The 23,573-nt window shown below is 40.2% G+C and overlaps 1 protein-coding gene across 16 annotated transcripts in view; it reads right to left on the reverse strand.

Moving 5' to 3' along the window:
• Window positions 1–23,573, reverse strand: part of FOXP1 (forkhead box P1) — a 755,498-nt gene that overhangs the window by 348,877 nt on the left and 383,048 nt on the right. Inside the window, exon 1 of one of the 16 annotated variants that reach the window (XM_058168792.1) lies at window positions 16,247–16,495. The exons of the other annotated variants lie outside the window; for them this stretch is intronic. The gene's annotated coding sequence lies outside the window, so the exon portion shown is untranslated. Of the gene's footprint in view, window positions 1–16,246; window positions 16,496–23,573 lie in introns of those variants that run through there. 16 annotated transcript variants of the gene reach the window in all.

Raw genomic sequence — 23,573 nt, forward strand, 5'->3', positions numbered from 1 at the left:
ACACTAAAGTAGAAAACTTTGGTACAATCTCCAATTAAATACCTTTTGGTGACAGCATCAAGATAGTCTTCCCTCATGTGGCCATCAGTAAGTGAAAGCGAGTAGCTTACAAGCAAACTATATTTTACGCTTCTGATGCTGAATCAGTTACAGGCAATCTTCAACTTACGAGTGGTCACTTAGCGACTGTTCGAATTTAAGACAACACCTCTCCAAAAGATACTTACAATCCACTGCTAAAGTTCTGGTGGAGGCCCCCTTAGTCACATGACTGCACTTCAGTCACTTGGAAACCAGCCTATATTTTCAGCCATTTGTGGTGGCCAATAGTCACATGACCACATTTTATATTTTTGCCAAACCCCCTGTTTTTACTTCCGGTTTTCGGTAGAAACAACCATAGCAAACAATGGGTTTACTTAACAACCACAGTATTTGCGTAGAAGAGGGAGAAGGAAGGTGTAGGGTGGAGGGAGGAGAGGATGTAGATAAGAGAAGGAGAGGAAGGTCTGGAAAGTAAAAGAAGGTAGAAGAGGGAAGTGTTAAAAAGGGGGGTGGTGACTGGGCAAGCCCGACTAATTGTGTATAACTGTACATTGGATGAGCTGTTTGATATGATTGTAAAAATAAAACTTTTTAATGAAATAATAATAATAATAATAATAATAATAATAATAATAATAATAATAATAATAATAATAATGGTTTAATTTGTATACCGCCCTTCTCCCGAAGGACTCAGGGCGGTGAACAGGCAAGTAAAATACAAAACAGAAATATACATCATAATTAAAACAACCCTTAAAAAACTGATTCAAATATGCCAGAAATTTAAAATAACATTACACCCCATACAAATTACAACAATTTAAAACCCACAATTAAAATTTAAAAATTTAAGAATCAGGCCAGTCCTGCCATATGAAATAAATAGGTTTTAAGTTCGCGGCGAAAGGTCCTAAGGTCAGGTAGTTGTCGAAGCCCGAGGGGAAGCTCGTTCCACAGGGTAGGAGCCCCCACAGAGAAGGCCCTCCCCCTGGGGGCCGCCAGTCGACATTGTTTGGCTGACGGCACCCTGAGGAGTCCCTCTCTGTGGGAACGCACCGGACGCTGGGAGATAGAGGCAGGCAGTAGGCGGTCCCGTAAGTAACCCGGTCCTAAGCCATGGAGCGCTTTAAAGGTGGTAACCAATACCTTGAAGCGCACCCAGAAAACAACAGGTAGCCAGTGCAATCTGCGCAGGATAGGTGTTACGTGGGAGCTCCGAACCGCTCCCTCAATAATCCGCGCAGCCGCATTCTGGACTAGCTGAAGTCTCCGGGTACTCTTCAAGGGGAGCCCCATGTAAAGAGCATTGCAGTAGTCCAGACGAGAGGTAACGAGAGCATGAGTGACCGTGCATAGGGCATCCCGGTCCAGGAAGGGACGCAACTGGCGGATCAGGCGAACCTAATAAAAAGCTCTCCTGGAGACGGTCGCCAAATGATCTTCAAAGGACAACCGACCATCCAGGAGCACGCCCAAGTTGCGTACCTTCTCTATCGGGGCCAACAACTCGCCCCTGATAGACAGCCGCATCTGCAGCTGACTGTACCGAGGTGCCGGCATCCACAGCCACTCCATCTTGGAGGGATTAAGTTTGAGCCTGTTCCTCCCCATCCAGACCCGTACGGCTTCCAAACACCGGGACAGTTCTTCGATAGCTTCGCTGGGGTGGCCCGGGGTGGAAAAGTACAGCTGGGTGTCATCAGCGTACAATTGGTATCTCACCCCAAAACCACTGATGATCTCACCCAGCGGCTTCATATAGATGTTGAACAGGAGGGGTGAGAGAATCGATCCCTGCGGCACCCCACACATGAGGCGCCTCGGAGTCGATCTCTGCCCCCCTGTCAACACCGTCTGCATCCGGTCAGAGAGGTAGGAGGAGAACCACCAATAAACGGTGCCTCCCACTCCCAACCCCTCCAACCGGCGCAGCAGGATACCATGGTCAATGGTATCAAAAGCCGCTGAGAGGTCTAATAGGACCAGGGCAGAGGAATAACCCCTATCCCTGGCCCTCCAGAGATCATCCACCAGCGTGACCAAAGCTGTCTCCGTACTGTATCCGGGCCGAAAGCCGGACTGGAACGGGTCTAGATAGACAGCTTCATCCAGGTACTGGGGTAGCTGACATGCCACCACACTCTTTACAACCTTCGCCGTAAAGCGAAGATTGGAGACTGGCCGGTAATTCCCTAAAACAGCTGGGTCCAGGGAAGGCTTCTTGAGGAGGGGTCTCACCAACGCCTCTTCCAAGGCAGTGGGAAAGACCCCCTCCCGCAAAGAAGCATTTGCAATCCCCCGGAGCCAGCCTCGTGTCACTTCCTGTGTAGCCAGTACTAACCAGGAGGGGCACAGATCCAGTAAATATGTGGTGGCATTCAGCCTACCCAGCAACCTGTCCATGTTCTCGGGAATCACAGGGTCAAAATTATCCCAAACCACCTCAACAAGATGAGTCTCGGAACTCTCGTCTGGATCTACCCAATTTTGATCCAATCCGTCCCGAAGCTGAACGATTTTATCGTATAGATAACAGTTAAACTCCTTGGCACGCCCTTGTAGGGGGTCCTCCCGCCCCTCCTGTTGAAGGAGAGAACGGGTCACCTGAAACAGGGCGGCCGGGTGGTTATCTGCCGACGCAATGAGAGATGAAACGTAGGAACGTTTCGCATCCCTCAGTGCCACTAGGTAGGTCCTGCTATAGGACCTAACTAGTGTCCGGTCAGCCTCAGAACGGCTGGATCTCCAGACACTCTCTAGGCGTCTTCTCCGGCATTTCATCTCCCTCAGCTCCTCGGAGAACCAAGGAGCTAGTTGAGACCAACGCCAGGTCAGAGGCCGCAAAGGCACGACACGGTCCAAAGCTCCAGCCGCAGCCTGTTCCCAGGCCGCAACTAGCTCTTCAGTCGTGCTGTGGGCCATCAGGCGCCTGGGACGGAACCAACGCATTGGTTCCATCTCCCTGCGGCGGTGGGTAATGGTCTGAAAGTCGAGACGAAGGAGAGAATGATCTGACCATGACAAAGGATCGATAACTAAATCTTTTAAAATCAGATCATCACTGGCCAGAGATAAAAACCAAGTCTAGGGTGCCTCCCCCAATGTGAGTAGGGCCATCAATTAATTGAGTCAGGTCCATGGCCGTCATGGAAGCCATGAACTCCCGAGCGGTCGAGGATGCCGTGCCAGTTGATGGCAAGTTGAAATCCCCCATGACCAGCAGTCTAGGGGTCTCAACTGCCAACCCAGCTAGCAACTCCAAGAGCTCAGGCAGGGCTGTTGTCACGCAGCAAGGAGCCAGGTACGTGATCAACAAGCCCACCTGAGTCCTACGACCCCACTTCACATAGAGGGTTTCACACCCAGCTATCTGAGGCACAGTGGTCTCCCTCGGTTCCAGACTCTCCCTAATAATAACCGCCACCCCGCCACCCCTACCTTGGGCCCTCGGCTGATGGAATACTTGGAAACCTGGTGGGCACATCTCTACTAGGGGAACCCCCCTTCCGTGCCCAACCAGGTTTCCGTAATGCCCATAACGTCCGTGGTCCCTTCCTGGATAAGATCTAAAATCAGGGGAGCTTTATTAACCACGGATCTTGCATTACATAACATCAGCCGAAGGCCCAAGTCCCGGGTATTCTGGCCACTCGGGGAACGGGAAATAAAAAATAAACAGGAAAAACAACCACAGTATTTGCTTAAAGACCACACATTCATGAACATTGGAGAAATATGATTTATTGTATCTAGACCTTTTAATAATGCAAATAAATGTAGAAACAGAATAAACTTATACTTGAAAAAAATCTGAATGTTGTAGAAAACAAAAATATGATTGGAGGAGTTGTATGTGAGCAACCCACATGTAAGATGTGAAGGTGGGGTTCTGGAAGGAAAGTGAGGTCATATACAACTAGACAACATTTTGCAAACTGTACAATCTTGTCATAATTGACATCACTGCAGCTTCTAAGGGACTCCTACAGATAGGATGACAGTATTCACTCTCTTTTGTGAACATGTTATTTTGTATAGAATGAATCTAAATTCAGTATCACATGAATGTGTTGCCAAAAAGTAAATAATAATTTGACAGTTTATTTTAAAATTATACTAATAACTATTACACTAAAGGAATTCTGCAACATTTTGAAAATAAAAATTTCAGATTTTGTTTTTCCAAACGCAGGGACTAATTTTTCAATGCGACCAGAATTGGTTGACAATATATAAATATTGCTATTTCCAACAAATCTTAAATTCCTACCTAGAAATTTTTATTTGGATTTTTTAAAAACATCTACCTACTTCATTCATTTTTATTCTTTGAACAGGAAGGTATCCTAAAATTAAAATATGATGTCTTAAAAACTCAGCTCAGTTCAGAATGATAGTTTGGCAATGCTTGACAAAAACTATCAAAGATCAAGGAACTCATTATATATTACATATGGTCCCCCCACCCTTTTAAAAATCATAATTCAAAGTGATCAGGGCTGAATTCAAAACCCTTTCAAAACCAAAATGTCTTTGGAATAGAGCCAAACAGTAATTTTCTTCCCCAAGTACTGAAGGTTCATGAACACTGCCTTGTCAAGTACCTCTCTAAGAAGTGATTTTTAACAACTGCCAGGTAGTTATCAAAAACCTGATTTAAAATCTGCTTTCCTTAGAGGGGTACATGGAATTGTTTCTTCCAAAACAGTTGACATTCACTTTTTCTGCAGAGTAAATTTATCCTGCACTACATTCAAAAAGTTAATCCTCTCCAGATTCATCTAATGTGTTATGAAGGGTTAGGATTATGTTAACAGGTAGCTGGATACACGGCTTTTAGCCTTCTATCCATATATCCTCAAACCTCAAAAAAAGCTGAGATTAATCCCACAAAAAATGGGATAGAGCATTGGAGACTTGTTGCAATAGAATAATCCATACCACCTTGGAGACAAATGATTTCATCCTCAAAATGTCTTGCATGCATGCCACAACCTTCACTTATTAAAATTTACAAAAGCAATCTTAATGGAACAATTCCCCTGAATGGTTACTTGAAAATGCAATGGTCATCTGCATGATAGTATTCTACAAACCATGCTTGCTTAATCATCTTCAATCTGAGACTACTGTCTCAGCTATATTCTTTTGAAAATCAGAGTGCCCTCTGATCTTTGAAACAATAGAAAGGATATTCAGGAACGAACATATTAATAGCTTGGCTTATCTTGTCATTTGACAATGAAACCAGACAAAGTTTTTCCATAGCTCCGTCATCTTGATAAACTTTCAAAGTTTTCAGAATTCCACAAGCTTTTCCTGGATCCTCATTCTTGCAAATGGCCAACTGCCCTGCCAGTCCTGTTCTATCCCCCCACCTCACCTAAGAAAACACATGCACCGAAGGACGTCTGCTAGCAATTTAGTTATAAGTTGACCTGGTTTCCTTTGGCAGAGGAAAGTTCTGGCAGCTACTCTCCAAGTGCCTGCCAAGCTTCTTATCAGGAGACAGCGTGTTTGCAGTTTGTTGCCGGGGCAACCAGGAGTCTAAAGAATGATCAAGAGTTACTCACGAAAATCCAAGCTTTAAATCCAAAAACTGTCTGAAGCTCACACGATGCAGTTTTTGTCCATCACAAAATGGCTACGGAGCAACTCCACCCGCTTTTATCCCCTGTGGGGTGTGGCTCAGTGACTCAGCACTCTCTGGGCCTGCCACACTTCTTCCTTTGCTGCGCACGCCTCTCTCTCTGACACTGTCTGGAATCAATCCAGGATTGATCTCCTCGCCCTCTGTCGGTGGGGGTTCCGATACGCCTTCTTCCTGGCCTTCAGCTGGCACCTGAGGCGTTGCCAGAAAGAAGGGACCTGGAGAGGGAGGCCTTGTTGGCTCCTCCCCCTCACTCTCCGAGTCATCCTCCTCCAGGAGGCCAGGCTCGGGAGCCAGAGTCACAACAAGTCCAATTCCAACAAGGGGAACCCACAGAATATGAAAACAATTAGGAGCAATAGAATATAAGGAAGTTTTTAAGTTAAAAAATGCCGTATTAGTCATTTAGACTAAAAACTACTTTCACAATGACTGTAATATAATAGAAATGAAGCAGTGGGACGACATATACATTGAAACATGCAAATGTCCATGCCATCTTAAATATCATGAAATATATTGATCTCAGAACCTTTTGTAGAAGGATAGCTAAGACCTTACCCTCCAACTGAAGAATAGCAAATGTGGTATCCACTCCTATTCCTAAAATATGGAAAGATACAAATAGAATGTCATATGGACATTCAAATCATCTGGCCCCAAATAATGTATTTATACCATTAAAATCTGGCCGACCTTCTTGATTAGGACTTACATGCATTCATATTTTTCAATGCCCAGAATATTTTTCAATGCCCAGAAGTTTTAAGGTCATCTTCAAAGAGCCACCGAAAGAATGCATACCAATACTCTAGCTTGGGTTATACTAATGCACAATTAATGAACACTTGATTCTTTTTCTTTAATAGGGCTCTTTTTTTTTTTAATTTGAATTTATATCCTGCCCTTCTCCGAAGACTCAGGGCGGCTTACACAATGTTAAGCAATAGTCTTCATCCATTTGTATATTATATACAAAGTCAACTTTTATTGCCCCCAACAATATGGGTCCTCATTTTACCTACCTTATAAAGGATGGAAGGCTGAGTCAACCTTGGGCCTGGTGGGACTCGAACTTGCAGTAATTGCAAGCAGCTGTGTTAATAACAGACAGACTTAGTCTGCTGAGCCACCAGAGGCCCTTGAGGTTGTATAGAAAAGGAAACAAAGTCCACAAGAAGATTATACCTAAACTTTACACACAACAATAATAGACTTGTGCAAGTGTGATTCTGGTTTAGCCTCCTCCCTCTAACGCTCCACTGAGTCAGGGAAGAACCAGCTAGTGAATGCCAGAGCCCTGGAAACCCAAAGACCAACTGGCCGGTGTGCATGCGTGCGCCAGTCACCTGGTATTTGGGTTTTTGGCCCTCTGGCACGCGGAAAGACCAGTGAGCTAGAAACCCGAAGATCAGATGGCCAGCACACACATGCGCACTGACCAGCTAGTCTTTGAGTTTCCGGGGCTCTGGCAGTTCTGGTTTGGGCACTTGGTGCCAAAAAGGTTTGCCATCACTGACTTAAGGAATGTTTCTTTTCTTTTTGTTTCCATAACAGGTCCTGAATATGTCCCTGAAGGCCATCTCAATGGTTCGCTGCAGCATTTCAATTAGTGAGACATAAATATAGCCATTATCATCATTGGTCCCAAAATTTTAAACCTCAAGATAGTGAAGGTATCTCTTGAAAATTACCAATGCAATTTTTTAAAACCTATGTTCGTTTTGCTTTGTTTTGTTTTAGTATACTTCACCATTTCTAACTTTTAGCCATGCTAAACTGGGATAATGTAGTTTAAAATAACGAACTTGGATCTTCAAGGGACATGTCACTCTCTTCAATATTAGTTTCAGTTCTGTCCAGATCAGGCTGGTTTCTCTAAGAACAACACCTACGTCTTGACTGGCTTAAATTTCAATTTATTTAGACATGTTCATCCTGAAGTTGCTGAAGATACTTCTTTAACAGGATGAAAACTGAGACATAACTTCTTCATACTGCAGACATTCTAGTAAATATTCCCCAGTGGCATTGAAGAACTCATCACACCAACACCTTTCTCAAAAATTAGTCAAAATACAAATTACAAAAATAAAGACTTCTTCCCCAAGGGAGATCTCCAAGCAGAAACACATGCAGGTTCTCAAGTTTTGCATTTAAACGCATCATTAATGAAAGTGTGAGCTACAATAGAAGAGAAACTGCTGTCAGATTAACTTTTTGAGAAGCAAAGAAAGAAAATACACACCGATCATTAGAAAGCTTAAAGAATCACAAAGACTAGTGGTATGGTGAAGGGCTTAGGATTCTTGGAATTAAAATCAGGTCAGCCATAAATATAGTCAGGCCTATTCTTATGAGTGTAAGAAACATTTTATTAACACCTTTTACTTCACCCTCAGGCTTAGCACGAAAGAAAAAAACAGGGGGAAGGAGAAGGAAAAATCAAATTGGCACCAGCTGGGATGCAAATGGTTCAGTGGAGCCTGATGGAATTGCTGCCACTAAATGAAGCAAGCAAAATGCAGCCAATTTCTCAGGGGAGATGCTGGGAGAGTCCTTCCCTTCACACTCTCTGTTACAGCGTGATGGAGGGGTAGCAGCTAGGTCATTAATATCATTCTCTTTTCCCCCCACAATTCTGATAAGGAAGTTGAATGAATGCTAAACTTTCTAATTTTTTTTCCCTTTAATGTCACAAAAATCTCTTCCCCCTAAACATTGGCACTGAATATAAGCTCTTTAGGAGGACCTGAATAATTCTCCATGTGCTGCTGAGCATATAATTCTCCCTTAGCCTTGCTTGGCATTCTTGGGAAAGACAGATATATTAGAAGAAAATGAGAGAAACTCATAAAACACATTTAAGACAGTTCCTTCCAAACACTGGAAACAAGAGCCCCTCTTCACCAAATAGCCAATATATTTACTTGATAAATGTGTGACTTTTAAATGTATTATTCCCTACTCAGCTTTGCTATCTTGGATCTTACTATGGATCAGGCTGGATTCAGATAATGTTTTGTTTCACACAGTGGAAGGATAAATGTATTTTAACCTTTGTTGTGGTTATGGAAGCATTCGGATGAACCAACAAGATATTGTCACCAATTCTGGATTTCAAAGGACCTGTCAATGGGAATATGATGCTAAATCCTTTTATTTCTAAGTCAAGTAAGGCAAAGGAAGTACTGTATATGAGGAAATGCTTTTTGATCTTTGCACCTTCTATACCTAGTTCTTCAATGCCATGTGAGAACGACTAACCTAGATTCTTGCACTTTTATCTGCTCTGGCTATTTTAGAATGTGCAGATACAGATTCAATATTCCCAATAGATTTAAGGAGGAGAATAAGATGTCATGGTAGAAATATTCCATTAAAGATAAAACTTTCTGAGGTTGGGACCCCCACTTTTTTCAGTGGTAAATAACATGGAACAGGTCCTAAGGATGATTTGAAAAATGCTATTTACATGCATTAATCTTATCTGACAGATAATTGTATTTTTTAAAAAAAGTTAGAATTTGTCAAACTTGAGTAACAGTATCCTAAGAGGCTCAGTGTTATCACCACAACCACTAAAAACAACAACCAACCCTCAGAAGCCGCAATTAGCAAATTTACTTGTTAAATTTATATCCCAACTTCCCTCCCGGAGCTCAGAGTGGTTCTTATTAGCAGTCCCTTCTTTAGTTTTTTTCTTTCTTGCAATATCAACCATATGTGGTCCTTGATGCACTCTCTGAGCTTGGTTGTTTTCTTGCAGATGTTTCATTACCCAACTAAGTAACATCATCTCTGCTAGAAGAGGTTTGGTCTCTGTTTATAGACAAATGGCCTACAGAGGCAAAGAGATCAAATCCCACTCCCCTCTAGCACTGACGTTATCTAGTTGGGTAATGAAATGTCCACAAGAAAACAACCCAGCTCAGAGTACCAAGGACACAGAGCTCAACCCTGAGCTCCAAATATTTTCTTCTGTTGGTAACATCAACCATCTAGATCAGGGGTGTCAAACTGGTGGCCTGCAAGCTGGATGCGTCATGCACAGGCCACGCCCACCCCAGCTCCATGAGGTGAAAAAATGTCATGAAACGTCACGTGATGGCAATGTGACACCATGATTTTTGACACCTGTAATCTAGATAAACTATAAGGAAAGAGAGAATGGCTCAAGTCCATTTTCATCCAAAATCTAAGGGTGGACTCGAATCTGATCTACTTAATCCCAACAAGCAGACCACGAAACAGACCTTGCCTAACCCTGTTTAACAGCTTATTGACACAGCCTAAAAGATGGGTTTGTATTAGAGCTGATACAAAACATCACTTTGGTTTGGATTTGTTGAATTTGTTATGCAAGGAAGAAGGTTAACTTTTAAGCAACATGATCCAAAATTGTTGATTCTAACTGGAATTAAAACTGAGAAAAGGAAAAAGTGCCTAACTTGCATGTTTTTTTAAAGGATCCATGCATGCTTACTGTGCTATGCTAAATCATTACTACCTCCTTCTTTTTTTCCTAGAATGATACATGTGACATGTTGGGTTATATGGAGGATATCATGGTCTCAATCCAATGAGCTGCTTATACTTTATAATACAACTAAAAATAGACAAAAAAATACTGAAAGTACAACTGATGTTTCTCATTTCTCACACCAGTACAATGATATTAATTTCTTATGTTAGTGGATAAAGAGAAATATAGCCTGAAAAATTACTAAGCAAATTTAAATGTTGGAGCACATTTCCTATAAGAAAAGATTAACATATTTTACTTCATGACACAAAGATAAAATATCAAAAATAAAATATAAATTTAAAAAAACAAACAGATTATGGAGAAAACTTTTATGTTCACCAACAGTGCAAGAAGGAACTGGTTTGGTACAGTGGTGAGGCCACCAGACCAGTAAGGAGACCATGAATTTTGTGCCATCTTACACATGACGTTTTCTGGACAACTAGGGTATCCTAGAAAGAAGATGGCAAGGGCAAACCACTTCTAAAAATCTTGCCAAGAATCCTGCAGAGACTAATCCAGACTGTTGCTGGGAGTTAAGACTAATTCAAAAGGAAAAACAAATAAAAGTAGTAACACTCTGAGTTAGTCTACAATATTAATTAGCAGAAGATTCAGAACTGACCATGTTTTTCACATATTGTGTAATTAATTTACAGGAGTTGCTGGCCTATAATGAGTAATGGATTGCACTTAGTTGGCTTCAAACAGGCTCAAACAAATTCCTGGAGATTTATGCAGTCTCCAAGATGGGATGCAGAAGCATCAAGTAATGAATTAGCAGGTATGGACAAGAGTCTTCATATCCTGTTTGCAGACGCACATGGCTATTTATTATGAAAACAATGATATATGCCATAGGTGGGCTTATGCACTGAGGAAGTAGAATTTTTCTTGTGTTTTGGAACACCCAGAAATAAGAAAACATGAAGTTAGAAGTCCTAAGATACAAGGAAACTTTGCTGAAGTTTTGATTTCAAAACATGCTTTCATTTCAGCAAATCATGTGATGGTTCTATATCAGGGCTGACAAACTCCCAGCCCAAGGGCCAGATGTGTCACATGCTGGCCATGCCCACGCCTGATTTAGCAAAGGGGGAAAAAGTCCTGACATGTCACGTGACACTGCCATGAAGACGTGAGTTTGACACCCCTGTTCTATATGGAAGCTGGGAAGCAAACACATTGCATAATCAATGACAAAAAAGTATTTTCTTGCTTCTGATTCCAAGCCTTGAACTAGAAGAACAATGTTTTCAATAAAATAAGGTGCTGGAAATAATGTTCCACAAAGGAATATGGAAGACTTCACTAATGGAACAAATAGGAAAATGAGCACCAAATACTGGACAATAAAGTGCAGTATTTGTTTGCTGTATACTATTAAAAGGGCGAAGGAAAGAAGCAACAATATGGTATTGCTCAACCTTTTTATACTGTTCACCCAGGAAATGACTAATCTGAATGTTTATAGGCAACAGCACAGAACTATTTTTGGTCATGAGTTGTTGTCAAAGACAAGATTTCCAAAAGCCTAATAATAACCTTTGGCTAACAAAAATCTCTTACAGTATACTAGTGTCCCAAGGAAAAATGGTGTTTCCTTTCATGGTTAATTAACAATGTAACAAACTAACAACCTACCATGGAAGCAAGTGCAAAATAAATACAATCAAACCAGTTTCTTCCTTTTCATGCTTTACAAGCTGTCTTTGTGTGTTTTAGGCACCGATTTTATGCCTACATTTATTGTATGACAAAAATGGGAGAAATATCTTAACCAGAAACACCTACTGACTACTACTGCACTATTAACACTTGGAAATAAAGGCTAAACAGCCAATATTTTGATGTTTTATTTATTTAATATCCTTGTCTTACATCAACATGGAGAAAAAGGGGAAATTTACATTTAAATACCTTACATTTAAATACCCTTCAAAATATTTTAAGGGTTTTTTCTGTCAATGTACAGGAAATATAAAATTAGAGAAGAATATACAAATAAAAATTGATGCAAAACTGCAAATTTGCATATCCAGCTAGTATAGTCAGGGTTGATGAGATATTTAATTTTAAAGACTGCTTGGCAACTTACTAACATCACCTGTAGTGTAGTGTAGTGTAGTGTAGTGTAGTGTAGTGTAGTGTAGTGTAGTGTAGTGTAGTATAGTATAGTATAGTATAGTATAGTATAGTATAGTATAGTATAGTATAGTATAGTATAGTATAGTATAGTATAGTATAGTATAGAATAGAATAGAATAGAATAGAATAGAATTTTTAATTGGCCAAGTGTGATTGGACACACAAGGAATTTGTTTTGGTGCAAATGCTCTCATAAAAGATACGTTCATCAAGAATCATAAGGTACAACATTAACGATAGTCATAGGGTACAAATAAGCAATCAGGAAACAATCAATTTCAATATAAATTGTAAGGATACAAGCAACAAAGTTACAGTCATACAGTCATAAGTGGAAGGTGGGTGATGGGATATTCAGTGTATTCTGCAACTTTTCTGTTTCCTAGATACATGCCTACCTAAACCTATAGTAATAGATGACTATATTACAACTTAATTGTAAAACAGTATATGGAGACTTGTGATAAATTAGGTGTTTTTTAAATATGGCAAGAATACCAGAAGTGTTTTTTGTTTTTTTTTAAATCTGGAGGCCTGTAATGCTGAACACTAAAAGACACCTCCACCCGCTGTTAATCCCAGCTCCTTCAGGGAATGCTCAGTAAGATAATGAATCCTTTAAATGTTACATCTTGCATCTTGCACTATTGTGGTGAACCAACTCTCCACATCAAACAATCATCAGGACTATTACAAAGTGGGCTTATAAGAGAGTGGCTGAAAAGGCACTGTGTGAAAAGAAGTGGAAAATTAAAGCTGAGGCAGACGAAGAAAGAGCTTAATTTACTGGCATGTACAGTATGCAAATGAGATTACTCTCAGTTTAACTGCATCATTTATGTCCATAATAACGGCATCATCATTACAGGGCTCAAATTAAATTACACCATAATTAGCATATCAAAGTGATTGGTTAAAGTTTAAAACAAATACCCAATTTTGTTAATGAACAGCTGTAATTGTCATGTACACTTCAATGAAAACTCCCTAAACAAATATATGTTTTAGAACAGAGAAAATATTTTCAAGACAACATGTCTGCAGATGAGGGGAATTACCTTTTTTAAAAAAAAATAAAAAAATAAAGGCAGAATGACACAGATTATTCTGTTAATGCTGTATTTCAAGTAATAAAACATTCTAGGAAAACAAGTCCAAACACCTTATATTTTACTCTATTGTGACCAATGGTAGCAAAATCAATTTACTGCTTTTGACCTTGAACTGATAGGATTATCAATAAACAGCATTCTGTCCAACAAAGACTTTTCTCTTTCCCTGACCACCCAAGATTTTATTTACAGACTTGAGAAATTAGTTACCTACTAATAATCTTTACCTAACTTCAGATATGTCATGGCTGAAAGGCTCAGGAAACAGAGGGTATTTTTGGGAACAGTCTCTCCCATATATCAACGTTCTAGCAGTTGCATGACATGATAACATAATAGGCAGCCTCCAATTCAATTTTCCTTAATCTAATTGTATCCAGATAGCAGGTTTTGGGGGTGTAACTGCACTATGGAAGGGGTGTGCATCTATGGGTGTCTTCCTCTTCTTCTTGAGAATCTCTTCTCATTAAAACGGATTTGGAGGTGGAGCATGTCAGCTTGAAAGCAAGTAATGTGTTTCTACAGATCAATCACTGCTTAAATGCATATAGAAAATGTACAGTAGGAAAATCACTCTCATACCAAACACAATATAACGAAACAAGACGTATGCTGCATAGTATTAAAATATTATAAGCGAGCTTTTTGGCAGCTCGTCTGGATAACAATAGCAACCACACATGACCGTAATTGCAATTCACCAGTGCCAAAGGAACAGATAATTTGAGTAAACCTTCTACCTCTTCCCATTTATATTTACATCCATGTCTCTAGACTATCAGGGCACCATGCTGAACTTTGAAATCTGTCTTTTCTGGTAAAACTCAGGACACACTTTCAAATATACGTAACAAGCAAACTGAATGTCTTATTAAATTGATATTATCAGAACCGTGTTCAAAAATTTAAAGAAAGTAGCTTTTCATTTTATTCATCGAGGAATCCATTAAAGCCTGAGCTCTGAAGTAGTATGTAAATTATGTGCCTTTCAAGGTAGAGCTAGGGCAAATTCACTCCATCAACTAATGATGAACCTCATTATGTGCAGAGAGTATTCATAATGAGGAAACAAGCCACCCACCATTCTATGTTCTAACATAAATCCCTATAAAATGTGAATTTCTCCATGTCTAATTAAAGACTACTAATTTCTCATACTTCCTTCTATTTCTCCCCAAATACCAAAAATTTACACACTTTTAGTTTTTTTTCTCTTCAAAATGATAACTGTTTTTCTCTAGCACCATTGCATATATCTGGTATATGATTTTAACATTTTCATTTTTATAGAGATATTAATTTTGTAGATTGTAACCAAATTGGCTTCTCATTTAAAAAGCTTTGTTTTTTAACATCAAAAAAAAAATGTTAAACATCAAGTTACAGTTCTAGCAGAATGTTAAATAACTTAAAAAGGAAAGAAGACAATGTACAAAACATAATAAAATGCATGTGTGCATGCTTGTTAACTCCATCTTGGTTAATAGTACTGTATATTTAAAAGAGAATAAGTGATTTCAAAATCAGATTTAAACATAAGGTTAATTTTCCCATTGAAATCTATGAGGTTCAAATACACTTTAGTTTGGAAGAGTCATGCTCTGATAATTCTGCTGTATTTATATTGTTTCATGGCTTAGGATACATTTAACATCTTTCTACAAACTACACTTGTATTTATTTGCAATAGTTGTCATTGACTTTTCCAGAATAAATATTGGCAGGTTTATAGATTTCCTTAAACTGACAAATATGGGAATCTATTAATTGGCTCCTTGTTTTGTTTATATTTCTTTACTACCCAAAATACGAAAAACATTTAAAAATAATCTGATTTTCGGAAAACGTCTTGGTGAATAGATACAAAGAAATGAAATAACCAGAAACAAAGATCAATTCTACTAACTCATCCGAGCACAACAGCCACATATATCATCCAGAAACTTCAAACTTTTTATAAATAAATCACTATCACCTACTGGTATCTATAAGAACTTAGCTTTTGAACAAAAGCTCATTCGGGTTTTAGGAAACACCATGTATTACAATTAATTCTGAGCGGTAACTAAAATGCCAAAACTGTTTTTGGGTTAATCAGGGGGGAAAAAATTGCTGCCTAATTGTAATTGCTCACAATTGTTTTATTTTTAAACTGATAACAGTCCCTTGAGTTGCAGAGTATCAGCTCTACTCTAAAAAGCTGCTGGAGTGCAGACGTCTACTTTCCTCCTGTCTGTTGAGGAATTCTCTCCCCCACCCCTCCTTTTAGGTCAGCCAGTCATACACCAGGAAGACAGTCCTCCAAAACTAACTTGTCCCTCCCCTGGAGTATAGAGTTTAACAACCTACCTTTGTTCTGGTCCCAGAGATAATAACTGAGAAACCTCAAGACTGTGAAGTGCCAAAGGTTTCCAGAGTAATCACAAGTACAGAATACCAGGGTGAAGAAGGAGAAATAACAGTAAAGCCTCTTATAAAGAAATTTATCTTAATGACAACTTGGCTACAGCTTTTGCATCGGTGGAATCGTCTCCCCCAGGAATGCACACACCTCGGTTCCAGCCGCATCTACAACTGGTGACATTTGAAAGGGCACAAGCAAAGGGGATCTAGAGACACAGCAGATTTGCTTTGGACAAAGGACCGGGACACCTAAAGCTACATATTGTGCTATAGTTCTTGTTGTTGCTTTAACCCGTATCAATGAAGAGCATTACTTTGACTGACAAAACACGTCCTAGGCGGAATCAACATTCTTACCTTAGCGTTCTTCCTCGTAACAGGCTCCAGCAAAATCTACTCATGGAAAAAGCACTAAAAAGATATTGTTTGGAAGAAGAAGAAGAAGAAATCCCACAGCCTTTACAATTAATTCAAAAGAAAGAAAACTCCAAAAGGGGGGGGGGAAGAAAGATCAGTGATTCACACTCCACACACACCCCCACTCCACCCCCAAACGCATCTCTGCTTGGGCAGCCTGGCAGAAAGCAGGGATCCATAGACAGGGCTGCATGTCAGAAGGCAAGAGGTCTTTTAAGATTTACTTGACACTCATTTTCCGAGAAGCCTTGTGTGGAGTTGTGCCGTTTGTTTCTTATTGTCTGCGAAGCAGTTAGAAGCTTCTCCCTAAGGGGGCCCCTCAGCCCCTGGCTCGGCTGCTTTGACAGGGAGGTAACCATATTAGGATGTGTATGGTAAAGTAAACAATAACATAGTTGCAATGAAATGGATTTTTTTTTTCAACTAATGGTGTTGGTGTCAGCCCTGTCTTTAGCCTTTCCCACTAGTTTTGTGCTCTGGCTCAAACAGGCTTTTTAAAAATAAAAGAAAAAAGAAAAAAGAAAGAGCCAGGAGGTAAAGGAAAGAAACAAGCATTTCTAAACTTCTGATTGAATTGTTTCTTTATTTTTTTCTTTCCTTTAAAAAAAAAAAAGACAAGAAGAAAAATAAAAAGCTTTAAGAATCCCAGCTAGGGGCATGTCAACTTAATCATTATGATATGCAACTGGTATTTTTGAAAATCCCTGCAGAATTGTTAGCAGGATATGAACATTAAAAGCAGGTTAACAATGAAGATCTATTTTCTCCCAAGTGCTAAAAGCAAGTGTGCTACTAAAGTCCAAACATATCCACTGAACAGCCTCATCTTAGCTAGATGTGTCAGTTGGGCAAGTATATGCAAGTCTGCTAGCTTTGCAAGCCAAAAGCCATTTTATTCAGAAGAGTAAAGGCAGGTGTCAAATTATTTAATTAGAAGCATCTACCAAGCGTGTAGCCCCCTAGACAACATTCACACCAACGATATTATGGTACAAAAGATACACATTTCACACCAGTTGTTATTTAGAAAAACCACAATGTCACTTATAGAAGAATTTGCCTGGATCAGATTTTTCTAGATGAAGACTGCAAAGCTGCAATTTGTTACATGAGAGCTGCATTTTATTGACATAGTTACCCACTTAATATTTTCAGGACACAGGTTCTGAAAAATCCTAAAAGGTCAGGAAATCAATCAGAGAGGGCATAAGATTGCAGCCTAAGCGCTCAGCAGGTAGACGGGCAAGAGGAGTATAAAATCTATATATTCTGCATCAGTGGATAGGGAGGAAAACATGTGTGTAAGCATGAGGTGAGTTTGTGTGTCTTTCCCAAACTAGGTAGATGCCTGAACCAGTCACCCCTGCCAGGAAGACATGAGAGGAGGTCATAACTTCTAAAGTATTCTGCAGCTCTACCACCCAGCATCTGTCATTAGACAATGAGAGACAAAGCAGACTTTCTCTGGAAAAGGAACTCACAAAAAGGTGCAGTTCTCCAAATGTCAGGCACTAAAGAGATAACAGAGCTAGAAAAAACTCGGGGGGAACTGAAGGAATAGGGCAAGTAAAAGGAACACGGGATTAACCAATGCAAGTTTATTCTTAGCATTTGGATCCATAGTTCCACACAGATGTAATTTAGCCAGTTCTTGGTAAAATACTAATACTGTACACAATCCTTTTCTGGGTCATTGCAATAAACAATTAGAAAAAGATAGAGGAAATAAAGAAGTATTTTACAAAAGGGTACACTAAAAACTGGCTTCAGTTCTCTTTCAAGAGAACTCTTGAATTTTCAAGAATTTGTGACTTTCATGCAACAAATAGAAAAGTGAAGATTGATGGATGAATGAATAAATATAAGAAAAATTAACAGTAGGATATATCAAAATCAATAAATCATATAGCCAACCAGCAGTTCAAAAGTTCAAAGCATGATGGCCAATCTTAACACTGAGCCAATAATAAACTTGATTCCATCACTCCTCACAGACCAGACAATTTCAGAGCTTCACTCTCATTAGCCAGTCTTACTGAAAACTGCTAGCTATTTATTAATACGCTAAACTAAATTAGGCATTTCATTCAGCATAAAAAGCACATTAACACAATGCTCAATTTTATAGTTGGAGTAAATAAATACATTTGTATATTCAATGCAAAATTATTTTATCTTTATTATCATCAATGTGATTACTATTGTGGGGGGCCTGCACTCTGCTGAAGCAGTAACGGTTTTATTGCAATTATTTGTTCCAATAAAAATAGAGTGAACAAATCTTAGCAGCAAAATCTGGTGGGGGAAAAACCCTAATATTTAAGACAAGCTAAGACCCAAAAGAATCACAAGAAAAGAGAAAATGCATTAGTTTTGTTTCACGATCTCTTGCGCAAGAGTTAATGGATGACTTTCCAGAGTGCAGCACAACATTACATCAGGATTGTGTTACAATATAAGAGATTGAAAAGGCAAGCCATTGTGATTAAAGGCCAGTGCGCTACTTATCATGAAGACATATGCAAAGCTTGACACAAAAGTCTGCGTAAACATGGAGATTCCTCCGGATTTGGCATCACTTTTTTAAAGCGGGTTTATTCTGTTAAGTTAGAAACAGCCATTCAATGAACAGAACAGGCGTTCTGTCAGTGGAAGAGGGGTTTTGGATTAAACTCACTGAGTGAGGCTTAGCCACAATGTAGGCATGCTATTTCAAAACTAATTTTTATTCAAGCTATTACACAGTCACACAATTTTAAGAAACTGGAATGCTTGGAAACATAAACAGTGAAAAAGGAGGGTCAGAAAGTGGGGGGGGGAATACTTTGATCTCATCCACTGGCTCTAGTCATTGTTCGCTCCAGTTCTGAATGGAAGACTCAGAGTATCCATGAAGGACTATGGATTTCAACAACAGTAACAATACAAATTGCAGACTTCTGTTTTATTAAAAGTATTCTGGAATCGCAATATTAAGAATAGGGATGCCAAGGCTATATTTAGAAACCAGATGGTCACATTAACTATTTACTTTAAAATAGTTTTGGTGTAAAAGGACCATGAGAGATTGGAATAAAATAACGTCTGTCCTATTCTTCCAACCAATACTCTTTTTAATTCCTTCCCCTATCTTGTCCGATTTTTTTTTTTTTAAAAAAAAGAACACCTTTGAAGTCACAGTGACTGATTGGTGAAAATAAGCTGTTCAGAGATGCAGAGTTTCCAGCATATAATTCATCAAAGTAAAGATAATTCATTGAAATGTCAATTGCACCATGCTCCTCAGATGGCAAAGACACACTATATCTAAAACCTACCTAATCACTTATTTATTTATTTATTTATTTAGTCACAACAGTATATATAAGCTTAAGAATGAAAGTAACTATATAATATATAAGCATATATATATAAGCATAAGTATGTAATAACTACCAAGTTATTATAGACTACCCACACTGGGGTTCTTTTTTTGGGGTGGGTGGGGGGGAGAGGATTTCCACTAGAAACATTGGGGCCCTGTGGCTAGGGGAGTCTTATTGGTTAGTTTTTTGCTGCCGGTTCCTTCTAAGTTGAAAAAGACTTGAACAGATATTTGTCCAGAATGGTATAAGGATTTCTGCACTGCACAGGGGGTTACACTTCAAGACCTCCAAGTTCTCTTCCAACTCGTTGATTCTATGAATAGGCTTCTCTGCACCGCCGCTGCACTGTATTTTTGTTATTGTAACTGTTTTTAATTGTCTTGGCTTGCTGTTGTTTTTCTGTTAACTACAGTACTGTTAGCTACCCAGAGTCACTGCAGAGGGATGAGCAAGCATATAAATGGTTTAGATAAATATAAATGGATTTGCTTTTTATTTTGTTTTAAAGCCCAGGATGATGTACTTTAAGCAGTTATGTGTCAGGCAAAAATCAACATGTCATTTGTTTTTTCTGTCACTGCACCTTTATCTAGGGAAAACCTTAAGCCGTTGATTTATTCCTGTTATCCAGCTGCTACAGGTACAAATCTTCTCTCTGTAAAACTGAAGACCTCAAATAAGATAAAGGCTGGTGAATCTGATTCACCTATCTGGACACTGAAAATTTCATGATTCTTCAAACACTCATCTGAGTCACAAGAGAACATTTATCTCTTAATATAATCAACAGGTCCCTAACTCTGTCAGGGATTGTATTCTGTTTTTCTTTTCTTAATTATCATTACTGTATGTGTATCTGCTAGTTTTCTTAATATAATTTTTCAGATTTGTGTACTAAACTAACACCTAGGGAACAATTAGCCTGCTTTACTCAATTTAGCTCCAGAATGGATCCAAGACCTTTCTCTGACAAGAACTTCCATCAGGACAGTCAGTTGAATAAACTACCTTGCTGAAAGATCTAAATCACTTTAATGGAGTCAAGAAAGATGAGAGTTCCCAGTAGTAGTCCCCAGGTAGAAACAACTCTATCAGTGACTACTAGTTTTGATAGATTACCTCAAGAAGCAGTAAACCTTTATTTGCAGACGAATACAAACAGTTGTTATTATGCAAATATCCCAAATACTGTGCTGAAATAGTAAGCTGTGATTTCATCCCGCATGATATTTATTAAGTTCTTGTATAGACTGTGTAAAGTATAACATTGATACAGATTTCTTTTCTCTTTGTACATGGCTCAAAACATGACAAAAGCCAGTTTATGTATATGATCAATAGAATTTTTAATTTGGACTGAATTTGACGAAAACTGTATTTGGTCAGTATAAGGAAGCATAACCTACATATCTAAACTTTCCGCAGTGTGCTTCTCCAGGTTGGTAATCACTCTTGCCATCCTCCACTCTTCTGTCCCTTGCTTAGCTAACAGTGAGAGTAAGGACATGCCATAGGTCATCTATGTGACCATCTTCAAAGTGCTCCATTGCATAGGGCCGGGGTACTTACGGGACCGCCTACTGCTACCGAATACCTCTCACCGACCCGTGCGCTCTCACAGAGAGGGACTCCTCAGGGTGCCGTCAGCGAGACAGTGTCGTCTGGCGACACCCAGGGGAAGGGCCTTCTCTGTGGGGGCTCCCGCCCTCTGGAACGAACTCCCCCCAGGACTCCATCAACTTCCGGACCTCCGAACCTTCCGTCGCGAGCTTAAAACATACCTATTCATCTCCGCAGGACTGGGTTAGTTTTTAAATTTGTTGGTTTTTTAATGGGGTTTTTTATCATTTATTTTAAAATTCTTAATCTTAATACCGCCAATTGAATAAGTCTTTTAATTGTATTTTAATAGTATTTATATTGTAATATTATTGTTTATTTTATCTGGCTGTGAACCGCCCTGAGTCCTTCGGGAGAAGGGTGGTATAGAAATTTAAATAAATAATAAAATAAAATAATAATAAAATCTAGGACATTAGGAGCTGTGGAGGGCAGGGACCAAAGAGCACAGATAGGGGGAGACAGGCAGGTGGGGTGAATTGAAAGGGGCGTTGGTCCTACCTGAATGGCTGTTCTCTAAGGCTGAGGAATGGTCCAGAAATGGATTGATACAGTCGGATCTGCCTAGAGACTGAGTCATAATCTTTTTGGTCATGCCTCCATGCCTCTCTCTCAGGCCCAGTTTTCGGCGAAGACATACCTGAAAGAGAAGCTCCGCCAGAACATTAGTAAAAGTCCGGCTCCAGGAAAACAAAATGAAGGGCAGGGCTGGACCATTCCACACCTTAGAGAATAGGCACTCAGGTAGAACTAATGCCTCTTCTCCTGATAGACTGCGCAATGGTCCAGGAATGGGGCGTACCAAAGCCTGGTCGTCCTAAGGGCGGGTAGCCATTGGGTCTGGAGCCCCCAAGGTCAAATTCACCTGTTGTAAGACTCTCCTACCACAAGACTCTCCTACCAAAGGAAGCCTCCGCAGAAGCGAAGACATCTGGTTTATAATGCCTGATGAAAGGTGAAGGAGTAGTCCAGATAGGAGCCCTGCAAATCTCCTCGAGGGAGGCTTGTGTGGCCCATGCAGCAGTGGTTGCTGCACTTCGTGTGGAGTGTGCAGTAATGTATCTGGGTACAGGCAGTGCATGCATGTCATATGCCCATGTAATACATGCCCTTATCCAGCGACCAATGGTCAAAGAGGACACCTTGGTGCCCAACGAAGTCGGCTGAAAGGAGACAAAGAGAGCCTCAGATGGGGGCTGCCCTGGTGGGGACAGTTCTTTTAATGTACTTTAATGCGAAATTTAAATAATAAATGTACATCTTTTAATGTAGATCCTCTGTACATCCAAGGTATGCCATCTCCTCTTCAAGGCATGGGAAGGCTTTGGGCAGAAATTTGGCAATATGACCTCCTGGGCCCTGTGAAACCAGGAGTTGACCTTGGGAATGAAGGAGGGGTTGAGCGTCAGGATCACCTTGTTCGGATGGAAAATGCAAAGGTCAGCTCTGACAGAAAGAGCTGCCAGCTTGGATATGTGCCGTGCTAATGTAACTGCCACCAGGAAAACCACCTCAAAGGTGAGATATCAGAAGCTCGTTGTGTTCAGGGGCTCAAAGGGTGATTCGGTTAGAGCCCACAGTACTCTGGGCAATTCCCAGGTGGGATAGTGGTGAACAACTGGGGGTTGTAGATTAAATGCGCCACGCAGGAAACTGTGGATGACGGGGTAGTGCACTAGAGGCTCCCTTCCAAGCTGGATAAGATGGTGGAGAGGGCTGCCACGTGTCCTCTAATAGTGTTGTGAGCCAGTCCTTTGTCGAGATCTTCCTGTAGGAAGTCAAGCACCTGTGGAATAGAAGCTGAGACAGAGTTAATATGGTGTTTAGCGCACCAGGTGGTAAATACCTTCCAGGTAGAATTGTAAAGCCTGATAGTGGACTGCTTCCTGTCTGCCTGAATGGTCCGAATGACCTTTTCGGATAAATTATCCCTCCTCAAGAGGATCCCTTCAAGTGCAAGGTGGTCAGTGGGGATGGAGCAGGATCCTCTGGCTTAGAGAGATCCTCTCTGGAGGAATTCTCCAAGGTCTCAATGCAGACAGAGCAACTAAGTTTGCGAACCACGCCTCCGGGGCCAGTGAGGGGTCACCAGGATAATCTCCGTACCCTCTGAGATGACCTTGCAGATCTGGTATCAGAGGGAACGGATAGAGGAGGCCAGGGGGCCAGTCGCAGCAGAGGGCGTTGGTCCTCTCCGCCCCCTGGGTCGGAAACCTTGTGATGTAGTGAGGGAGGTGCGTGTTCAAGCGAGAGATAAACAGATCCACCAGTCCGAATCAGCT

This window comes from Ahaetulla prasina, chromosome 2 (genome assembly GCF_028640845.1).
Source record: "Ahaetulla prasina isolate Xishuangbanna chromosome 2, ASM2864084v1, whole genome shotgun sequence".
NCBI lineage: Eukaryota > Metazoa > Chordata > Lepidosauria > Squamata > Colubridae > Ahaetulla > Ahaetulla prasina.